We start from the raw sequence: 22,108 nt of genomic DNA on the forward strand, positions 1-22,108 counted from the left end.
TTTATTTTACAGACTTTTCAATTTTAAACTGAGTTTCATGATCCAATATATCAGGGAACTGCGAAATTGATTATTTTAAAAACGGCACTTTTCATTGTATGCAGATATGCGTTCAGGAAGTTTTTTAATCCCTCAATTCCAAAGGCATTAATGTAAAGTGAAATGGAAAACTATCTGTGCCCTATCACTCTTCCATCCCGGGGGGTGAGGAGAATTTACCATCCACAATTGTTTCATAAACCTTTTCGAACGCTCGGTCGTGGAAAAGAAAACTTATGTTTTTTTCTCACTAAAATGTTGTTTAATGCCAAAGTTTTCCATTTCACAAACGATAAAAATTACCCACACAATTTTGGAAGGAAATTTCTCCCAAAACCTGAGGTCAGAAGCATCTGTTGTGCACATGGCCGGGCTCGGATGGGAAGAGCCGCTGTTTGGCCTTTAGAGCAGTAATTTGGCGGTCCTAGATTGTGGGGGCCAGCTGCAGAGCCCGCGAGGTGACACCATTTCTAATTCTATACCCGTCAGTGATCATCTAAGGGAGTAATGGGCATTTTAATCCGACAGATATTTCACTGATTTCTTTACCATGTGGCTGTGAGAGAATGATATATTCCATCTGTTACATGAAGAAGTAGTGTCACGGCCTCCCTCACTTACCCTGGTGTGACTGGAGGGGTCCACTACAAGACCACCCAGTCTGTCTGAGGAGATTACACCCCAATGTACATCTCACACTCCCCTCACTAAGGTTTGGTCCAGGAGCAGCACTCTTCTCCCTCTGCCTCCATTTTATCTGTAAGTGGTCACTGCCCAGTAATGAGGAATCTCCAGCACCTACCTCCACCCACAGAGCCGCCCTCCACATATATGGCTGCTCTGTGCGCACAGGACCTGGGATGAGGTCACAGGAGGGGAGGAGTCAGGGGTCACATGATCAAGGGCCTGGAATGATATCCAGAGAGTGCAGACGCTATATGGAAACTTCTCAGTCAGTCCCATTTCCACCTTTATTTCCACTCACTACGGGCACAATTACCCCGCGCCCCTTTTCTACACAGTTTTTTGTGTGGAATGTAACGTGTGATTTCTCTGCTTGGAGACAAATAGACCCCACACATGAGGGAATTATCACCAGTCACCGGATGTCTACTGTATCTAATCTATATATATAAAACTCAAAATCTGTAGTAGCCCGCTCTATACAAATCCACAGTTCTCACCCGATTTGGGTGAAATTTGGCATTCCCCTCTCCACCCACAGGAGCAGAATACTGCACACGTTAAATCTCGCTTGTGTCCCCCGTCATGAGATTGGGGCCCCTGAAGTTAGGCCCTATACATATAATAGAGAAATGTGAAGGTGAAAGTAAAAGTGCTGAGGGGAAAACAACAGTTGTGACTGACAGGGACAGATTATAGCGACGGCGCCAAAGAGTAGTTGCTAAAGGGAATGCACCACCACACACAACACACAAACATTTCACTAACACCATACAAACATCACACAGACAGCATACATACACCAACCCACAAGCACAACACCACACAAATGCCACAACACACAACACAAACACCATCTCACAAATACCACAACACCACCCCATAAATACCACATGCACACCGCACACACACATGAACGCAAGGACCACACACGCATGCAAACACACTCAGATGGATGCACCCTACGCACACAGACGAACATTACTGAGCAGCAATATTGGTCAGGCGAAAAATGCCTCATATTAAGATTGTCATTATTGCTTACTATACAGGGAGCTTTCATCACTGACGCTGTGTTAGGGCTGGCGGAACGCACCACATAATAAAATAATAGTAATAGAGACAGGCTAAATGTAAGGCAGCTGAGACATCAGAGCAATGGGAATGTCGTCTTCACAAGAATCGGATAAGGCAGGCTGAAGCAAGGAATATGGAAACATCTGAACAATAGGATGAATGTTGTGAAAATGACCGCATACGACATATGCAAAGTGTGCAAAGAAGTAGGCAGGCTGATTTGAGTTTGGAAGCATTTCACTACAACACAATTCAAGGCTATAGGTCACATCAGAAAGTCATAATTGGCAAAATGGACATAATATGCGAACATTGTCAAGAAAAGAAGTTTAACTTGGAATCGATTAGTATGTGCTGCTCAAATGGCAAAGTCCATTTGCCACCTTTAGATCTACCTCCTGAACCACTTCTTTCATACATGTCAGGAACAACTCCCGAGTCCAAGCATTTTCTGCAAAATATTAGGAGATACAATTCATCTTCCAGATGACATCCTTTGGTACGACAGCTCGACTCCAGGAAGCAGGATTTAGGCCAACTAGCCCAGGGCCAAATATATATCAAAATCGGTGCAATGCTTCCTGTAGCAAATGAAGATCCAAAGTTTTTACAAATGTATTTTTTGGGAGACGAACAAATGCAAGCTGATAGATGTTGGGAAGCTATACTTGAGGCAAAAAAAGAGATTGTGTTGAATTTGCAAAGATTTTTCCATCAGCACAATCGGTTAGTAAACCTTTTCAAAATAGCCTTACAAAGAATGCCAAGTGATGAATATCAAGTTGTAATAAGAGCAGACAAGACACCAGTTGGTGAACATGAAAGGCGATTTAATTCTCCCACTGTTAACGAAGTAGCTATTTAATGATTGGACAGGACTTTCAAAGCTAAGATATAATTATTCAGCGACGAAGCGACAATCTTCAGCATATTGCAGAAACACATAGATCATATGATGCTCTGCAATATCTGATAATATTTTGGAATGGCCAAGATGGCTATCACTTTAATCTAACACAGACTGATCCCAAGACTGCTAGACCAACCAATAAAAAAATATCAGCTATGGACTTTTATGCCTACCAAATAATTATCAGACATGGGTCTTCTAACTACATTTTACAATGTAGGCAACTTTTTCATCAATTTATAGTTGATATGTATGCCAAGGTGGAAAGTGAGTGTCTTTTGTACATATGATTGAACCAATCATAAACTTAGTGTGGATGAATACATTCATTGTGAGCCGTCGCGGGCAGGGTCCTCTCTCATTCTGTACCAGTCGTGACTTGTATTGTTTAAGATTACTGTACTTGTATGTATTATGTATACCCCTCCTCACATGTAAAACGCCATGGAATAAATGGTGCTATAATAATAAATAATAATAATTTAAGGGATGCTGTTGCTAATGATGGCAACATGGCTGACATTGGGCGTATGTGTATTTTACCGGCTACATTTACTGGAAGTCCCAGACATACACTACTGTTCAAAAGTTTAGTCACTTAGAAATTTCCTTATTTTTGAAAGAAAAGCAGTTTTTTCCAATGAAGCTAACATTAAATGATTCATAAATACACTCTATACATTGCTAATTTGGTAAATGATTATTCTAGCTGAAAACGTCTGGTTTGTAATGCAATATCTTCATAGGTGTATAAAGGCCCATTTCCAACAACTATCACTCCAGTGTTCTTATGGTACTTTCTGATTGCTAACTATGTAAGAAGGCTATTGAATGGTTAGAATACCCTTGAAAACCTTAGTGCAAGTATGTTAGCACAGCTGAAAATAGTTTGGCTGATTAGAGAAGCTATAAACCTGACCTTCCTTTGAGCTAGTGGAGAATCTGGAACATTACATTTGTTGGTTCCATTAAACTCTCAAAATGGCCAGAAAAAAATAACTTTCATGTGAAACTCGACAGTCTAAACTTGTTCTTAGAAATTAAGGCTATTCTATGTGAGAAATTGTCAAGAAACTGAAGATTTCCTACAACGGTGTGTACTACTCCCTTCAGAGGAGAGCACAAACAGGCTCTAACCAGAGTAGAAAGAGAAGTGGGAAGCCCCACTGCACAACTGAGCAACAAGAGAAGTACATTAGAGTCTGTAGTTTGAGAAATTGATGCCTCACAGGTCCTCAATTGGCAGTTTTATTAAATAGTACACGCAAAATGCCAGTGTCAATGTCTACAGTGAAGAGGCGACTCTGGGATGTTGGCCTTCAGGGCAGAGTGGCAAAGAAAAAGCCATATCTGAGACTGGCTAATAAAAGGAAAAGATTAACATGCGCAAAAGAACACAGACATTGGACAGAGGAAGATTGGAAAAAAGTGTTATGGACAGACAAATCCAAGTTTGAGGTGTTTGGATCACACAGAATATTTGTGAGATGCAGAACAACTGAAAAAATGCTGGGAGAGTGCCTGACACCATCTGTCAAGCATGGTGGAGGTAATGTGATGGTCTGGGGTTGTTTGGGTGCTGGTAAAGTGGGAGATTTGTACAAGGTAAAAGGGATTTTTAATTAGAAAGGCTATCACTCCATTTTGCAACGCCATGCCTTACTCTGTGGACAGCGCTTGATTGGAGCCAATTTCATCCTACAACAGGACAATGACCCAAACCACACCTCCAAATTATACAAGAACTATTTAGGGAAGAAGCAGGCAGCTGGTATTCTATCTGTAAAGGAGTGTCCAGCGCAGTCACCAGATCTCAACCCCATTGAGCTGTTGTGGGAGCAGCTTGACCGTATGGTACGCAAAAAGTGCCCATCAAGCCGAACCAATTTGTGGGAGGGGCTTCTGGAAGCATGGGGTGAAATTTTTCCTGATTACCTCAGCAAATTAACTGCTAGAATGTCAAAGGTCTGCAATGCTGTAATTGCTGCAAAGGGAGCATTCTTTAACAAGAGCAAAGTTTGAAGGAGAAAATGACTATTTCAAGTAAAAATCTTTTTTTCAAACCTTGTCAATGTCTGGACTAGATTTAAAATTCATTTGGCAACTCATTTGATTAATAAAAGTATGAGTTTTCATGGAAAACACAAAATTGTCTGGGTGACCCCAAACTTTTGAACGGTAGTGTATGCGTGAGTATGCTCAGGACGCCATGACATATGTTCAGATATATGGTCGTCCTGATTTATTTATTACAGTTACATGGAATCCAACTTGGCCAGACATAAGGGAAGAGCTTCTGAATAGTCAGGGCCCCTCTGATCAAGATGATTTAACAGCAAGGATTTTTTTTTATATCAGGTAATTTTTTATTAAACATTTTCAAAAACTGAAAAAACAGGTAATCACATACAGGGTAGTTCCCAAATAGTGTATTACATAAACACAATAGAACCCCACAAAAATCCCTCCCATCTTACCCCCCACCCTCACCCGACAAAAAAAAACAACTCATTTCTCTCTCGATGCATTTGGTCTCTCACAGCCAGAGTTTTCCAGTTATATCCTCCTCAACGCTCTCATCCATGTTAAGCTAGAAGGAGCCAACCCGGGTGTGTCCAACCAAGGGGCCCATATGTCCTCCCATTTCTTAATTATTCTTCTCTTTTGGTACACATATTTTTCCATACCTATATTATTATTAACTGCATCAGTAACTTCCGTGATTGTGGGTACAGAAGATCCCTTCCAGTGAGCTGCCACTCTCTTACGAGCTTGATATAATATTCGTGAGACTGCCAGCTGGTGTCCCTCCGAGAGCGGCAAATTCTCCACCCGACCCAGGAGTGCAATTTTAGTACCATTTGACATTGATAGACTGTATTAAGTAAATCAGTCACATCCCCCCAAAACCTACGTAGCCGAGGACAGTTCCAGGTCATGTGTATCAGATCCGCATTGGGCATTCCACACTTCCAACAATCAGCCTCTCTAGCATTGCCCATTTTCAACAGCCGTACAGGAGTTCGATAAACTCGATGAAACAAAAAAAGATGTGACACTGTCTGCGCCTCACTAACCGAGACTTTTGTCACTTCTTGCAATGCATCTTCCCATTCATCATCTGTTAAATCACCTACATCAACTTGCCACTTATTCTTCAATGCTTCCAAGCTTGCCACGTTCTTTTCCAACATTGTTGCATATATCATGGATATAATACCTCTTGATCCTCCTCCCCCCACTACTCTATCCAACAGCGGAGTTTTGGCTGGGTTACCTAGTGGAATTGTGATGGTCACGTGAGACTGGACACACCGCCTCCAGCAGGGTGAATTTCTCTGACACACGTGACCCTGGATACACCGCCTACAGCAGGGCGAATTTAAATAATATAACATGCAGCCAGATACACTGCCTCCAGGGGGCGAATTTCAGAATTACACGCGTATCTGGATACACCGCCTCCAGCAGGGCGAATTTAAATAATAAAGGGAAACACCAGGGAAACTAATACAATGGAGGGCCCTGCAATAGGGAATGGGGACGTGGAGACCTCCTGCACTCCCCTGAGTCAGTGTCTCTACACTCATAACAGTCCCAATGCAGGTTCCGCACCTGGTGCCGAGCAGGATACCTAAAAACCCTAGCTCGCCCTGCACCTAGCCATTTCTAGTGAAATGGACGGTGCAGAAACTAATCCCACCACTGCACTGAAACACACAAAAGGAAAAGTACAAACAGGGATAACACCACTTAGCTTTGCTCTGTTGCTCTTGCTCCAGCAACAGAGTACGACACCAAAGTTCAGCTTCACCCCTGAAGCTCGACACCTTAATTCAGCTTCCACCTGAAGCTATAACACCAGAGCTCCCCTGAGCTGCCAGGAACTCCTCTCTGTCGTTCCTTCCTCCACCAGACTTGGTTGGAAATTAGCAATATCACCAACCGTGAGTGAGAGCACAAGACACTCCTATATAGTTAAACCAGAGCAATCACACCTGTTAGTGATTCCCGTGTAATAATGATAACCACCACCGGGGGCAAACTAGAACAAAAGACATCACTGTGTAATGACCCTAATGACCACCGGGGGCAAAACCAACTTTAAGCAACCAGCTTAAAGAAAAAAAAAGGTTACAAATGCTTTTATCTGTCATAATCCAACCTGGATCATGACAGGAATGAGTCGCTGTTGTGTATCACAAGCATGTCTCAGCTGGAGATATTGAAAAAATCTTGTATTAGGAATGGAAAACGTCTGTTTAAGATCCTCAAAAGATCAAAACTCCCCTTCTGATTAAAGCTGTGATATTAGTTTAATCCCTCTCCTCTCCCATAGCTCAAAACCCTCCAATTTATTTAGCTCTGTACATGTCAAGTTTCTCCAAATCAGGGAATGCCCTGTGACTCCCTGTATACCCAATATTTCTTTGGCCGTGTTCCATATCTTGTCCATGCACTTCATTGTCGGACTATTGATAGCTCGACCCTGACGGAACCGCCCCGAGTCTAGCGCCTGCACCAGTAAGTCCTTTCCCACTACACATGTAAGCATACACCCCAAGGAACTACGCATGATGGAATCCTCCTCCCCCCCATCCTCTAAAATGCTGCAACTGCGCTGCAAGATAATACAGAAACGGGTCAGGAACCGCTAAGCCCCCTAGTTCTTTAGATCTACGCAAAACCTAACAGCAAGGATTTTTAAACAAAAACTGACCAATCTCATGGATGTAATTACAAAGTGTTACATTTTTGGTGAAAGTCAGTGTTGAATGTATTCAATTGAGTGGCAAAAAAGAGGTCTTCCACATGCTCATTTACTGATATGGCTAAAGGATAAGATACGCCCTGATCAATTTAGCATATTTTCCGTGAGCAAAGCCACATGTATTCTACTAGTACATAGATAATAATGAGCCCCCCCCATACCTACATACAGGTAAGAAGCTGAGACTATTGTACCGGTAAGCGCCGCGTCCGGCTGGTCAGATACAGTAGAGTATTTTTTCACGTTTGTTGTACTGTGTTTATCTGTGTTTTAGTCTCTTGGTGGCGTGAATACTGTCCTGCCGACTTATTCACAATGTGCATGGCCCATGTGTTTGTATTTAATTGGTCTCTTGGTTTTGCAAGCTTTTGGGAGGTTCCCACCTCTCTCTTCTGGGCCATGCACATATAAAGCCGTCTCACACAGCGTGTCCACTTCAGACATTACCTCTCTGAACCCTGCTCATATAGGTACTGTTCACATGGTCAGGTTTTAAATACAGTACATTGGTTAGGACTGCTCTGAAGGGTATACCTTGGCGTTTGGTAGAGTGGCTTAGTATACATTGTTTGCAAAAAACGTATCAACTAAATACCCTGCTTTGTTATCATCTTTTTACTAGCACTTGCTGTTTATTGTTAGATATTTTTTGACAGCAGAGTATTTTTTCACCTTTGTTATACTGTGTTTCTCTGTGTTTTAGTACATAGATAATAATGAGGCCCCCCACACACACACACCTACATACAGGTAAGAAACTAAGACTATTGTACCAGTAAGCGCCGCATCCGGCTGGTCAGATACAGTAGAAAATATAAAGTCTGGAGGAAAAGTTTGGCGCGACCATTGGATAAAATATAAAATAATTTATGAGCCTGAAGTTGGTTTCTTATTCGTCCAGTTTCTTATTCAGAGCTGAAGTTGGTTTCTTATTCATCAGTTTCTTATTCGGCAATTTTTTCTTTTCTGTTTTCTTATAGGTTTAACAACAAAAAATAAGCATCACAATAATAACATACAATGCAGCGAGGTACCCTGATGTGAATGCACTTAAAAACAGCTATAAAACTGGCACAAAAATGGGCATCAAAGTGGGCACCAAAGGGCGTTAATGAAAGGGTTAAATGATTTTGGGCCACTGATATCACACTGCAGACGTATAGAACAGGGAACCCCACATCAAACCCAGGTCCCTCGAGCCTGGCCCAAATGGGTTCTGGGCATCAGAACTGGCATCAAAGTGGGCAGACAGTCGACTTTGACCATTTGAATATGTAACTGGTGTTTTAATGGGTTAAATGACCTTGTTCCACTGATTTCACACTAAGAATACACAGATAGTGATGCCGCGCATCAAAGCCAGGTCCCTCCAGCCTGGCCCAAATGGGTTCTGGGCATCAGAATTGCCATCAAAGTTGGCAAACAGCCAATTTTCACAGGTTTGAATAAGTAACTGATGTTCTTAAGGGGGTTAAATGACTTTGGGCCACTGATCTCACACTAAGAATACAGACAGTGATGCCCCGCATCAAACCCAGGTCCTTATAGCCTGGCCTAAATGGGTTCTGGGCATCAGAATTGGCATTAAATTGGGCAGACAGCCCATTTTCACAGATTTGAATAAGTGACGCCCTCCTGTAATTACAATCGCTGTGAACAGCCAATCGCAGTGTTTCTCAGTGTTTCAGGCAATCAGTACTTGAACAGGTCACTTCATAGTGTGGCTACAATAAGCACTTTTTCCTCCTATGTGGATGTATTTAAATACTGAACCCTAGACTGGAATGATTTGTGGTATTGACATATGCTGGACTAAGTAGTATCTATGCAGCAGAGCATTATATATCTGCTTCTAGGACGTGTTTTGTTTCCTTGTAACACAATTATGAGATGATTTACAGAAATTCGTATTTTTATTTTATTTTAAGTGCTAAGTACTTTACATTAGTAGCTATACTGGAACCCTTACTCGAGCGCCACATTGTTTGAGCGCCGTAAGTCCATTTTTTAATCTTATACCAAGTTGTCAGGTGAATGGAAATGTCAAGTTGGTAGATTTTCACCAGCTCATTAGGTGCAAAACGCTGGGGGTTACTGGTGTATTATCTGGGATGATTCCAGCCTGGACCAATTAACCAGAAATACACCTTGTTTATATGCGGTGGTATTTTTTAAAAAAAAAACTTTTTTTGAAATCTGTTTTTTTGGGTTTTTTTAAACTTTGTTTTTATTGAAAGAATTTTCATACATACATATATCAATGCAGGTAATGTTTACGATATACATCAAAATATCATTAGAGGTTGCATTGGTATACTGAACATTAGGTCAAGACAGACATGGAAAGCGGGGGGAGGAAAAAAAAAGGAAAAAAAAAAGGGGAGGGGGGAGTGTGTCAAAAATAAATGTAATATTTATCCATCACACACTCAGCATATGTGTCCAACTTTAAGTTCAGGACCCACCGATACCAAAGTACACCCCAAACACCCAAAAATGTCTCTCCGCAGTGGTTCACCCAAAGACATGATTGCGCAGGTGTCTTCCCCAGTAATAGCTGCTGGTACCAAATTGCTGGAAATAAGGTTTAATGTCACTTTGGATGTGTTGTAGAAGCAGAGAGATGAAACTTTCCCAAGTTTCGAAAAAGGCCTGCACCTTTCCATTTGAAGCAGAAACGTTATTTTTTCTACAAAGATTTTGAAGGGAGGAGCATGATTGTGGATCTATGTCTGTAAAATGGTTGGCCTTAGCACCGGCTGCCGCCACCAAATGCAGTAATTTACGGGCCCTTGGAGAGCAGGTGTAGCTATCTGGTTTTAAGTATCCAAATATGGCCCATAAAGGTTCGTCAGGAAGAAAATGTGTCAGGTGTGTAGTGATGAATCGCCGTATTCCCCGCCAGAATGGTTTAATGCCTAGGCATGCCCACAAGCAATGAAAACGGTTGGCTCCTGGGGAATGGCATTTAAAACATTTAGAAGTTGTGTACAGCCCCATTCTATGACCCTTTTGCGGGGTTAGGTAGGAGCCATTGCAGATTTTCAATCTCATTTCTAGGAAACGAGCTGAAGGGAGAATTTTATAAGTTTGGTCCAGGGCTTTTAGAATGGTGATGCAGGACAAGCTGGGGTCTTCGAATTGCCATTTTGTTAGTGGAAATTGAAATTGTTCATAATCTAGGGCCGAATGGATGAGGAATGCTAGGGGATGGAGGTGCCGGACAACGGCCGTTTCGCGATTACTCGCCTCTATGTCTAAGTGAGGGGATTAGCTTAAGGTCATTTCCTTTATAAGACCACAGACCCTGCTAATTAACATACATAACGAGTTGTGAGACTAAACATTTACAAATATATGTTTAGCAAAATAATTATACAATATACAGAGTGCAAAATACTAGGAAAGGATAATTCTTTCCATATCGATTTACAAGATAATCTATTTTTTTACAATATCATAGGAAGATTATAATCTAAATAACTTTATATACAATTATTCATAAAAATACTGATAGATCGATTCGGTCATTTAATCCCAGAGGACCTTGTGCGGTCGCTTTCAGAATCCATCTCGCTTCCTGTTGTAATAAAACTTTGTCATGATTGCCTCCTTGAACGCTCATTACTCATTTGCAAGAGACTCACACGATTCTCGTGCGAGTCTCTCGCATGCAAACCTAGCACTGCCGCCGGCACTGGGACCGGAGTGTGCGGCTGCATAGAAATACATGTAGCCGCACGCTCTGGTCCGAGTGCCGGCGGCAGTGCCGGGTTTTCATGCGAGAGACTTGCACAAGAATCATGTGAGTCTCTCGCAAGTGAGTATGAGCCCTTAGGTGGAAAATTGACCTTTTCAATCCCTGCAAAACTCAAAATTTCTGGGTTAGCTTTATGCACATCTTGAATATGCTTGATTAATCGCAGTGAGCCCTTTCCTGATGTAATAGATCTATAGTGTTCACCAGAACGTATCGTAAGTGGTCTTATAGTTTTTGCAATATAAAAATAACCGCATGGTCAGAAAATAATCTAAACCACAAATTTAGTTTGACAAGAAATGTAGTTTTGTACCTTATGTTCAATAGAGCCAAAATGTATAGAATTCCCTGTCAGGTGAAGGTGACAATATTTGCAGTGGCCACATTTATAATTTCCTTTTACTGATAAATCTCGTAGCCATTTTTTTTTAGGGGGACAAAGTCTATGATGTACTAATAAATCACGTATATTATGTTCCCTCTTATATGCAAATTGCGGAACTAGTTTACCATCTGTGTGTAAAGTTTTATCTGCATCAATTAGATGCCAATGCTTTCTCACTGCTGCATGTTGTCACGTCGCCGTCAGACTCAGGGCCTGCTGTCCCGGCCTCGGCCACTAGGAGGCGCCGGACTGTCACATCATCATCTGATTCGGAGCCTGCTGTCCCGGCCTCGGCCACTAGGAGGCGCCGGACTGTCACATCACCATCTGACTCGGGGCCTGCTGTTCCTGCCTCGGCCATAGGGAGGCACCGTGGATCGCTCCCCGAGTGATGGCGGCAACAGAGATGGGGCTCCTGCGCAGGCATTTGGTGGACGCAAGCTCCGCTCCTCTATCAGTCATGAAGGGGTTGGTGCATCACCATCCGGCCTGGTCCTGGGGGCGGTCTTGATGACATCATCAGTCCGGGAACCTGTGAGGGATGACCTGATCCCTCAAATACCTTGGGACTGGTCTTGCAAGCCGCCGGATATATTCTTGGTTCCTCTGCGTGCTACTCTGTGAATTGCTAAAAGTTAACTCTGACCTCAGCTTGGATTTCTGACTACTCTATTGCCTGCCGTTTTTGTACCTTTGCCTTTCTTCCGATTTTTGTTGCTGACCTTGGCTTGGATTCCTGACCCTTCCTCTGCCTGCTGTTTTTGTACTTCTGCTTTCCCCGACCTCCAACTGCTGTCTCCGGACCAGTATTACGGGGTTTAGTTTTTACCTCTTGACCGTTCTGCTCTGATCCACTGGCCCCTAGACAGCTACCCCTGGGCCTTGCTATAATTCCAGATCCCTGTATAGGGGTTAAGGGTCTCGGGGTCACTCGGGGCGCTGTCCTACTGCAGCCCAGATTCGCAGACGGTCGTCACATTATATTCGGCCATCTAGTAGAGAAAAAAAAACAAAAAACTGCTCCTTGTGTATATATCCAACATATACAAAAGCAGTCTCCCTGAACTTTTTTCCTCTCCTTCCCCTTCTTCTCCTACCTGAGCTGATTTTTGGTCTAAACACCTGTACTCGCTTCAGTGCACAGCCTGGAGGATCACTCCCATCATCCAGCACAAGCATGCTGCAGTCTGGAGACTTCAAGAAGAAAGCTAAACGTCAGAGATCCACACTCCTGGGCAGCTCTGGCCAGGGTTGCCCAGGGGCTCAGGTACTGCCCGCAGATGCGGCTAAAGTTTTATTGCCCATCTCTCTTTCATTTGGTCAGAAATCTCTGTGTTTAAAAGCTTATGTGGATTGTGGATCTGAAGGAAATTTTATGGATTCTTTGGCTGCAAGGAATCTTGGTGTACCATTGCTAAGGCTTAATGCACCTGTTAAAACCACGGCTATCAATGGCACATCTCTCATTCAGGAGGGGGTTAAATTTGTTACGGCCAAAATTGCTATGTCTGTGGTAACATTGCATACCGAACTTATTTCATTTTTTGTGATGGATAATTTATCTGCTGCAGTTATTTTGGGGATGCCATGGTTACGCCAGCACTATCCTGTTATCGACTGGCATCTGGGTGATGTTGTGCGCTGGAGTTCACAGTGTCAGGAAAACTGCATATCTTTAGCAGTAAACCAAGTTAAGGTTAAAACCCCCGTCATACCGTTTGCTTTTAGGGACTATGAGGATGTTTTTTCTGTTGTAGAATCTGAGAAGTTACCCCCACATAGAAAGTATGATTGCCCTATAGACCTGATTCCGGATGCCCGCCTCCCAAAAGGGAGAATATTTAATCTCTCTGGCCCAGAGCGTCAGGCCATGAATGACTATATAGCCTACAGTTTAAAAAAAGGGTTTATTAGTTTATTAGACCGTCCATTTCACCAGTTGGAGCTGGGTTCTTCTTTGTGGAGAAGAAAGATGGTGGTCTCAGACCCTGCATTGATTACCGGGAATTGAACGCAATCACTATAAAGAAACAGTATCCGCTTCCACTCATCCCTGATCTTTTTAATCAGCTATTGGGGGCCCGTTGGTTTACTAAACTTGACCTCCGGGGGGCATATAATCTGGTCCGCATAAGAGACGGGGATGAGTGGAAAACCGCCTTTAATACACCCCTTGGCCACTTTGAGTACCTTGTAATGCCGTTCAGACTTAGTAATGCACCTGCCGTGTTTCAGAACTTCGTTAATGATATTTTCAGAGACAGTTGTGGGGTGTATGTCGTAGTGTATTTGGATGACATTTTGATTTACTCTGCTGACTCTGTGACACACACTCAACACGTCCGTTCTGTGCTGCAGAGACTACGTGAACACTCCTTGTTTGCTAAACTGGAGAAATGTTTTTTTGCTGAGGAGGTACAGTTTTTAGGATACATGGTCTCAGACAAAGGGTTCCACATGGATCCTGCCAAGATCCAACCTATTAAAGCCTGGGTACAACCCAAATCGCTTAAAGCACTACAGCGATTTTTAGGGTTTGCTAATTACTACCGCAAGTTCATCAGGGGTTTCTCAGAAATTGCCAAACCGCTCACGGATTTGACCCGGAAAGCGGCAGACGTAGCCAATTGGAACCCTGAGGCAATTCAGGCATTTTCTACGCTAAAGGAGTGCTTCGTGGCCAACCCGGTTTTGGTTAAGCCGGATCTGGACCGCCCATTTATTGTAGAAGTGGATGCCTCTGAGGTCAGAGTGGGAGCAGTGCTATCGCAAGGCACTGCATCCCTCACTCAGCTCCGTCCATGTGCTTTTTTTCCCCGCAAATTCTCTCCCACTGAGAAAAACTATGATTTTTTTTGTTCACACATGTGGTATAAATTAGTGTTTTCTTGAGCTTGAGCATAGGACCTGTTGAAGTGCATTGTGCACGAAACGGCTATCGTCCGTCTTTTTACATCTCTCCCATGCCGATGCCTATGCTTTGTCAATATGAAATAAAGTGAATCATTTCAAGTGAACGGTGAGTGCCATCCTGCTGTCTTTTTCCACTAAAACTATGATATAGGTAATCGGGAACTATTGGCAATTAAATGGGCCTTCGAGGAATGGCGCCACTTCCTCGAGGGTGCCAAACATAAGATCACGGTAATTACTGATCACAAGAACCTGACCTACCTGGAGTCAGCCAAAAGACTAAATCCTAGACAAGCAAGGTGGGCCTTGTTCTTCTCTAGGTTTGATTTTATAATCACCTTCCGCCCTGGTACCAAAAATGTGAGAGCCGATGCCCTCTCTCGCAGTTTTTGCCCCTCACAAGCCAAGGACTGTGAACCAGTTCAATATTGGCCAATTGGATCGTTGTGTCCGCAGTGTCTTTGGACCTTCTGGAGGAGATCCGTCACGTCACGTCACCGGCAGACTCAGGGCCTGCTGTCCCGGCCTCGGCCACTAGGAGGCACCGGACTGTCACATAACCGTCTGACTCGGGGCCTGCTGTTCCTGCCTTGGCCACTGGGAGGCGCCGTGGATCGCCCCCGAGTAATGGCGGCAACAGAGACAGGGCTGCTGCGCAGGCATTTGGTGGACGCAGGCTCCGCTCCTCTATCAGTCATGAAGGGATTGGTGCATCCCATCCGGCCTGGTCCTGGGGGCGGTCCTGATGACATCATCAGTCCGGGAACCTGTGAGGTATGACCTGATCCCTCAAATACCTTGGGACTGGTCTTGCAAGCCGCCGGATATATTCTTGGTTCCCCTGCGTGCTACTCTGTGAATTGCTAAAAGTTAACTCTGACCTCAGCCTGGATTTCGGACTACTCTATTGCCTGCCGTTTTGTACCTTTGCCTTTCTTCCGATTTTTTGACGCTGACCTTGGCTTGGATTCCTGACCTTTCCTCTGCCTGCTGTTTTTGTACTTCTGCTTTCCCCGACCTCCGACTGCTGTCTCCAGACCACTATTACAGGTTTTAGTTTTTACCCCTTGACGACCGTTCTGCTCTGGTCTACTGGCCCCTAGACAGCTACCCCTGAGCCTTGCTATAATTCCAGATCCCTGTATAGGGGTTAAGGGTCTCGGGGTCACTCGGGGCGCTGTCCAACTGCAGCCCAGATTCGCAGACGGTCGTCACACATGTATTGTTCTATCCATTGGACTATGTTTAAAACAAAAATTTAATTTTTTTGTAGGTTTAACTACACTATTTAATTTTTTAGTCCTTTCCTTTAATAAATCCGTTTGAGAAATTTTTTTTACTCGTTCATGTGCTTCATTTAAAAAAAAGTCATAGGGTATCCCCTGCCAAAAAACGTAACGGGTCTCTATTAGATTTGGGGAATATTATCGTGCGTGAGTCTGTAAATTGGTCAATAGAAGCTCCCTAAAGAAAATCTTTGCTAAAGAGATTAGTCAGGATGGGTACCAAGTCAGGGGAGAGAATCTTATAATATTCTGCAGAGAAGCCATCATGGCCCGGGGTCTTAGCGTTAGATGCACCTGATATAGCTTGCCTCACCCCGTCCTCTGTGATCTCTGAGTCCAATGTCATTTGTTGTTCACTAGTCAGTGATGGTAGGTTAATAAGGTTCAAAAAGGAGTTGATTGCAGGTGGAATGGCAGATGAGGCTCTATATAGGTCTTCATAATAGTCAATAAAAATTTGTGTGATCACTTCACGTCCAGTCACCTGCAGGCCTGTTGCAGGATTCTGTAATTTAATAACTGGTTTGTAGGATTGTTTGTTTATGGTTAGGGTAGCTAGTAGTTTGCCCGTCCTGTTTCCCCAGCAATAAAATTTGTTTCGGGTTAAAAGAAGTTGCCAGTGTGTGTCACGTGGACCCGTCCTATGTGACGCGACCAGCAGGCCGGTAACTAAAACAACAAGACGCGGCACGTGATACTGTCATGTGAGACACGGCTCACAGGCCGGTAACTAAAACAACAAGACAAGGAAAGGGAAACAGCTACAACGGTGGGCCCTGCGATGGGGACGTGGAGACCTCCTAAACTCCCCTGAGTCAGTGTCCCTAACGCTCCTAATGTTCCCAATGCCGGTTCCGCACTGGGCGCCGATCAGGAACCTGTTTCCCTAGCACACCCTACACCTATCCCTTGCTAGGGAGCTGGGTGGCGCAGGCACTGGCCCCACCGCTGTACTAATACACACTAAGGAAAAACACAAACGGGGAAACACCACTTAGCTTTACTCGGTTGCACTTGCTCCTGGCAACAGAGTCCACCACCAGCATGCAGCTCTCCTCCTGAATCGCTGCCTCCAAGCTCTGCCAGAGAAACAAGGAAATCCCCTATGACTCCTTCCACACCAGGGCTAAGACAGTGCTGCAAGGAACACTCTCCAGCTCCTTCCTCCAACAAGGATGGTTGAAATGAACACTATCACCAACACTGATTGCAACACCTGTGACTCTTTTATAGCAGAGCCAGCAATCACACCTGCATTATAATCATGTGCACTAAACTAAAGAAACTAGAGTGCAATGATGCTCACCACCACCGGGGGCAAACTTAGAACAAACGACACCACAGTGCAATAATCCTAATGGCCACCGGGGGCAAAAACCAAACTTAAGCACAGCTTAGAAAAAAAAAGGTTACCTGTGCTTTTTATTAGTCCTGATCCAGCATGGATCATGACAGTACCCTCCCCTTAATGAGGGGCCTCTGGACCCTCAAGACCGCTCCCCATCAGGGAACCACCTACAGCGGGGACGCCCAGACCCAGAGTTCACCCCAGCAACTACCTGCATGTCAGGTTGATGAGAAACGAGCCCACTGGTATTGGCAACGTATGTTCTGGAGGCAACACACATCTCCGAAGCGCTGACCTGGGGAATGGGTTGTGTATGTGTATGTTTGGTATGAGCTAGTAACACTCCACAACACACTTCCACTGGATGTTTTTTGGTGGCCACCCACACACGCTCGTTCACACACAGGTCCGGACCTGAACGTTTATTGCCACTCGCTCGTTTGTCACCATTTGGAGAACTCTTTCTGGGATTGACAACAGAGGCGTCCGCCTGTGTCACCACACTCACACCCCCGCATCTCACCAAGGGGTACCCCACCCTCCAACCCCTTCCACCGCAAGGTCTGCGCCTCCCAGGATTGGCCAATGGCGAGGGTTGAGACTTGCCCCTACTCTCCTGCAGCACATCTGCTGCCCTCACCGGAGAGGAAGGGGTCCGTAGAAGAGAGGCGGTAGAGACAGTAGTTTCTAGGCAGCAGCCCTCACACGAGTGCCCCCAGCTGACCACTTTCCTTTCCCACCAATCTATTACCGGGTTGTGTCTTTTCAGCCAAGGAAGGCCTAAAACAATAGGTACTGGCATTCCCTCCAAGACGCAGCATGAAAAGGACTCCTCATGATGTCCTATACGCAGATGGATATTCTCTACGACTTTGGTCAAGCTCCCCTGGCTCAGTGGAACAGAGTTTATGGCCTGGACGCTTATAGGCTGAGCTAGCGTCTTACACCTCAGACCATGAGTCTGGACAAAGCGAGCATCCACCAGACTGACTCCTGCTCCACTGTCCACAAACACCGGTATCACCTCCGGTATCCCGCCAGCCAAGACCTCTGCTGACATGGTACTTTGGGAGGGCAAAATGGAGGAAATGTATACTCCCTGGTCGCCTCCCTCCAAGCGACCAGGGGAATGCGGCTTCACAGATGGCACAGATAATTTGGGGCGCATTGGGCAAGCTTTCAGGACATGACCAGTCTGCCCACAGTACAAACATGCTGACACCACTCCCCGAACCGTAGGCAGCTCCGAATACAAACTAGCACCTCCTACTTGCATGGGTTCATCAGTAGACTTGGCATGAACTTGGCAGGACCTCATAAAATGGCCAGGCTTCCCACAGGAAAAGCATACCCCCCCACCCAGGGCCGGCGTCAGCACCCGGCGCACCCGGGCAAGTGCCGGGGCCCTGGCGAGATGGGAGGGCCCACTCACGCTGTCTGGCCGCCGCCACGCCCCCCATGTACTGACCCCATCCTGCGCCCTCCGCGAGGGACCCACGCAGTGATGCAGCCCCTTACAGCCAGCAATGATCATCGCTTCCTTCGGCTGTAATCTTGTGTGCGGTGCCAGCACAGGACCTGTGATGAGGTCACAGGAGGGGAGGAGTCGGGTCACATGATCAGGGCGGCTGCAGGACTCTGGTGTGCTGGTCGCTTTTCATTATGGTGCTGGTCTGGATGGATGAGGTAACGTTTATGTGTGGGACAGTGGGGTCAGGGAGGGGTTTAACAAGGTGGATGTAGCAGAGCCGTGTGTGTACTTGTGTGGGGTCAGGGAGGGGTTTAACAAGGTGGATGTAGCAGAGCCGTGTGTGTACTTGTGTGGGGTCAGGAGGGGTTTTACAAGGTGGATGTAGCAGAGCCGTGTGTGTACTTGTGTGGGGTCAGGGAGGGGTTTACAAGGTGGATGGAGCAGAGCCGTGTGTGTACTTGTGTGGGGTCAGGGAGGGGTTTAACAAGGTGGATGTAGCAGAGCCGTGTGTGTACTTGTGTGGGGTCAGGAGGTGTTTTACAAGGTGGATGTAGCAGAGCAGTGTGTACTTGTGTGGGGTCAGGAGGGGTTTTACAAGGTGGATGTAGCAGAGCCGTGTGTGTACTTGTGTGGGGTCAGGGAGGGGTTTACAAGGTGGATGGAGCAGAGCCGTGTGTGTACTTGTGTGGGGTCAGGAGGGGTTTACAAGGTGGATGTAGCAGAGCCGTGTGTGTACTTGTGTGGGGTCAGGAGGTGTTTTACAAGGTGGATGTAGCAGAGCCGTGTGTGTACTTGTGTGGGGTCAGGGAGGGGTTTGCAAGGTGGATGTAGTAGAGCCGTGTGTGTACTTGTGTGGGGTCAGTGAGGGGTTTAACAAGGTGGATGTAGCAGAGCCGTGTGTGTACTTGTGTGGGGTCAGGGAGGGGTTTACAAGGTGGATGTAGCAGAGCCGTGTGTGTACTTGTGTGGGGTCAGGAGGGGTTTACAAGGTGGATGTAGCAGAGCCGTGTGTGTACTTGTGTGGGGTCAGGGAGGGGTTTTACAAGGTGGATGTAGCAGAGCCGTGTGTGTACTTGTGTGGGGTCAGGGAGGGGTTTAACAAGGTGGATGTAGCAGATCTGTGTGTTCTTGGGTGGGGTCAGGAGGGGTTTACAAGTTGTACGGAGCAGAGCCGTGTGTGTACGGAGCAGAGCCGTGTGTGTATGAGGTGTACGGAGCGAAGCAGTGTGTGTACGAGGTGTATGGAGCAGAGCCGTGTGTGTACGAGGTGTACGGAGCAGAGCCGTGTGTGTACGAGGTGTACGGAGCGAAGCCGTGTGTGTACGAGGTGTATGGAGCAGAGCCGTGTGTGTACGAGGTGTACGGAGCAGAGCCGTGTGTGTACGAGGTGTACGGAGCGAAGCCGTGTGTGTACGAGGTGTATGGAGCAGAGCCGTGTGTGTACGAGGTGTATGGAGCAGAGCCGTGTGTGTACGAGGTGTATGGAGCAGAGCTGTGTGTGTACGAATGTACGGAACGGAGCCCTGTGTGTACGGAGCTGAGCCGTGTATTTATGGAGCGGAGCAGAGCCGGGGGTGTACGGAGTGAAGCTGCGTGTGTACAAGGTGTACGGAGCGGAGCCGTGTGTGTACGAGGCATACAAAGCGGAGCCGTGCGTGTACGAGGTGTATGGTGGGGAGCATTTATACCTCCCAACTGTCCCGGATCCAGCGAGACAGTCCCAATTTTGAGAGAGAGACTGCCCCAGCCGGGAGCTTACTTTCCCCGCGGGACACAGGAGTACACAGCGGAGCCCCAAGGAGCAATTTAAAACTTGCACGTAACATTCTACCGGAAGTGACGTGCTGGAAGCTGACCAGAAATTAGGTCATTTCAGTAGGAGATTGTGACGGAACCATGGAGGCACTTCAGGGAATGCTTCAGAGCCATCACCGTGTCCTCCTCTGACAGCGGACAGCGAGATCGCCTTGGAATCGGGGATGTCGGCCATGTGAGCGGATCATGATATGTCCTGCACCAGGAGGCTCAGGTGGGCACTAAAATGGGAGCTGGGCTGCTATAGTATCTTTATAGAATTTTTCTTTCTCTGTTTCTTTCTCTCTCTGTTCTTTCTCTCTAATTTTTTTTTCTCTCTCTGTTCTTTCGCTCTCTGTTCTCTTTCTTTCTGTCTCTGTCTGTTCTCTCTTTCCTCTCTTTCTTTCTCTCTCTCTGTTCTTTCTTTCCCCTCTTCCTCTCTGTTCTTTCCCCTCTTTCTTTTTCTCTCTACCTCTCTGTTCTTTCTTTCCCCTCCTTCTTTTTCTCTCTCTCCCTGTTCTTTTTTTCTGTCAACTCTTTTTCTCTCTCCGTTCTTTCTTTCCCCTTTTTTCTCTCCCTCTCAGTTCTTTATTCCCCTCTTTCTTTCTTTCTCTCTTTCTCTCTCTGTTCTTTTTTCTGTCCACTCTTTCTTTCTCTTTGTTCTTTTTCTTTCTTTCTTCTTTCTCTCTGTTCTTTCTTTCCCCTCTTTCTTTCTCTATCTGTTCTTTCTTTCTTTACCCTCTTTCTTTCTTTCTCTCTGTTCTTTTCTTTCTCTCTCTGTTCTTCCTTTCTTTCTCTCTGTTCTTTTCTTTCTTTCTTTCTTTCTTTCTCTGTTCGTTCTTTCTATGTTCTTTCTTTCTCTGTATCTTTCTCTGTTCTTCCTTCCATTCTTTCTCTTTCTTTCTCTGTTCCTTATTTCCCCTCTCTTCTTTCTTTCATGCGTACACTACTAATCAGTAGCCTCCATCACATGAACGTGTTTTGCCACAGAGCGAGTGTCCGTGTGGATCACATGCGTGTCCGTGTGATCCACACAGAGAGAAGTCCGTTTTTGGCCGTCACCACGGATGTCACACGGCATGAGTCGTGGTATGTGTTAAGGGGGGGCCAACTGAGACTTTTTCGCCCGGGGCCCTCAAAAACCTGGAGCCGGCCCTGCCCCCACCACAACGAGCCGCAGACACCCCCTTTTTTGTATCAACAACACCGGGCTGTCTGGGTTCCTCCATCCGCACTGGTGGGTCCTCCTCCTTAGCGAGGACATCAGGAGGCACTTTTTGTATATGTCTTTCCCTAAGGCGTCTATCCACCCGGATGGCAAGGGACATGGCGGCCTCCAGCGACCTGGGGGCGGCGTACTGCACCAGAGTATCCTGCAACTTTGGAGACAAATCCTGCACAAATTGACTCCTAAGTGCAGGGTCATTCCACTGAGTATTAGTGGCCATCTCCTAAGCTCTGAGCAGTACTCCTCAGCGACCCAGGCTCCCTGTTTACACCTACGGATTCGGGATTCCGCCAGGGTGACGCCATCAGGATCCCCATACACAAGCGCCAAAGCCGAAAAGAACTCGTCCACGTACTCTAAAGATGGAGAATCATCCGGTAGGGAGAAGGCCCAGGATTGGGGATCCCCTTTAAGAAGGGACATAATGATTCCCACCCGTTGC

General features: G+C 45.8%; 2 protein-coding genes across 2 annotated transcripts in view; one reads left to right on the forward strand and one right to left on the reverse strand.

The window, feature by feature from the left end:
• Nucleotides 1-22,108, reverse strand: part of LOC141052937 (uncharacterized) — a 310,086-nt gene that overhangs the window by 141,120 nt on the left and 146,858 nt on the right. The window lies entirely within an intron of this gene.
• Nucleotides 20,068-22,108, forward strand: part of LOC141052943 (uncharacterized) — a 39,174-nt gene continuing 37,133 nt past the window's right edge. Inside the window, exon 1 of the mRNA XM_073550279.1 lies at nucleotides 20,068-20,673. The gene's annotated coding sequence lies outside the window, so the exon portion shown is untranslated. The remainder of the gene's footprint in view (nucleotides 20,674-22,108) is intronic.

The sequence above is a fragment of the Dendrobates tinctorius genome, unplaced genomic scaffold, assembly GCF_039654945.1.
Source record: "Dendrobates tinctorius isolate UK_male_01 unplaced genomic scaffold, ASM3965494v1 ptg000164l, whole genome shotgun sequence".
NCBI classification, from domain to species: Eukaryota; Metazoa; Chordata; class Amphibia; order Anura; family Dendrobatidae; genus Dendrobates; species Dendrobates tinctorius.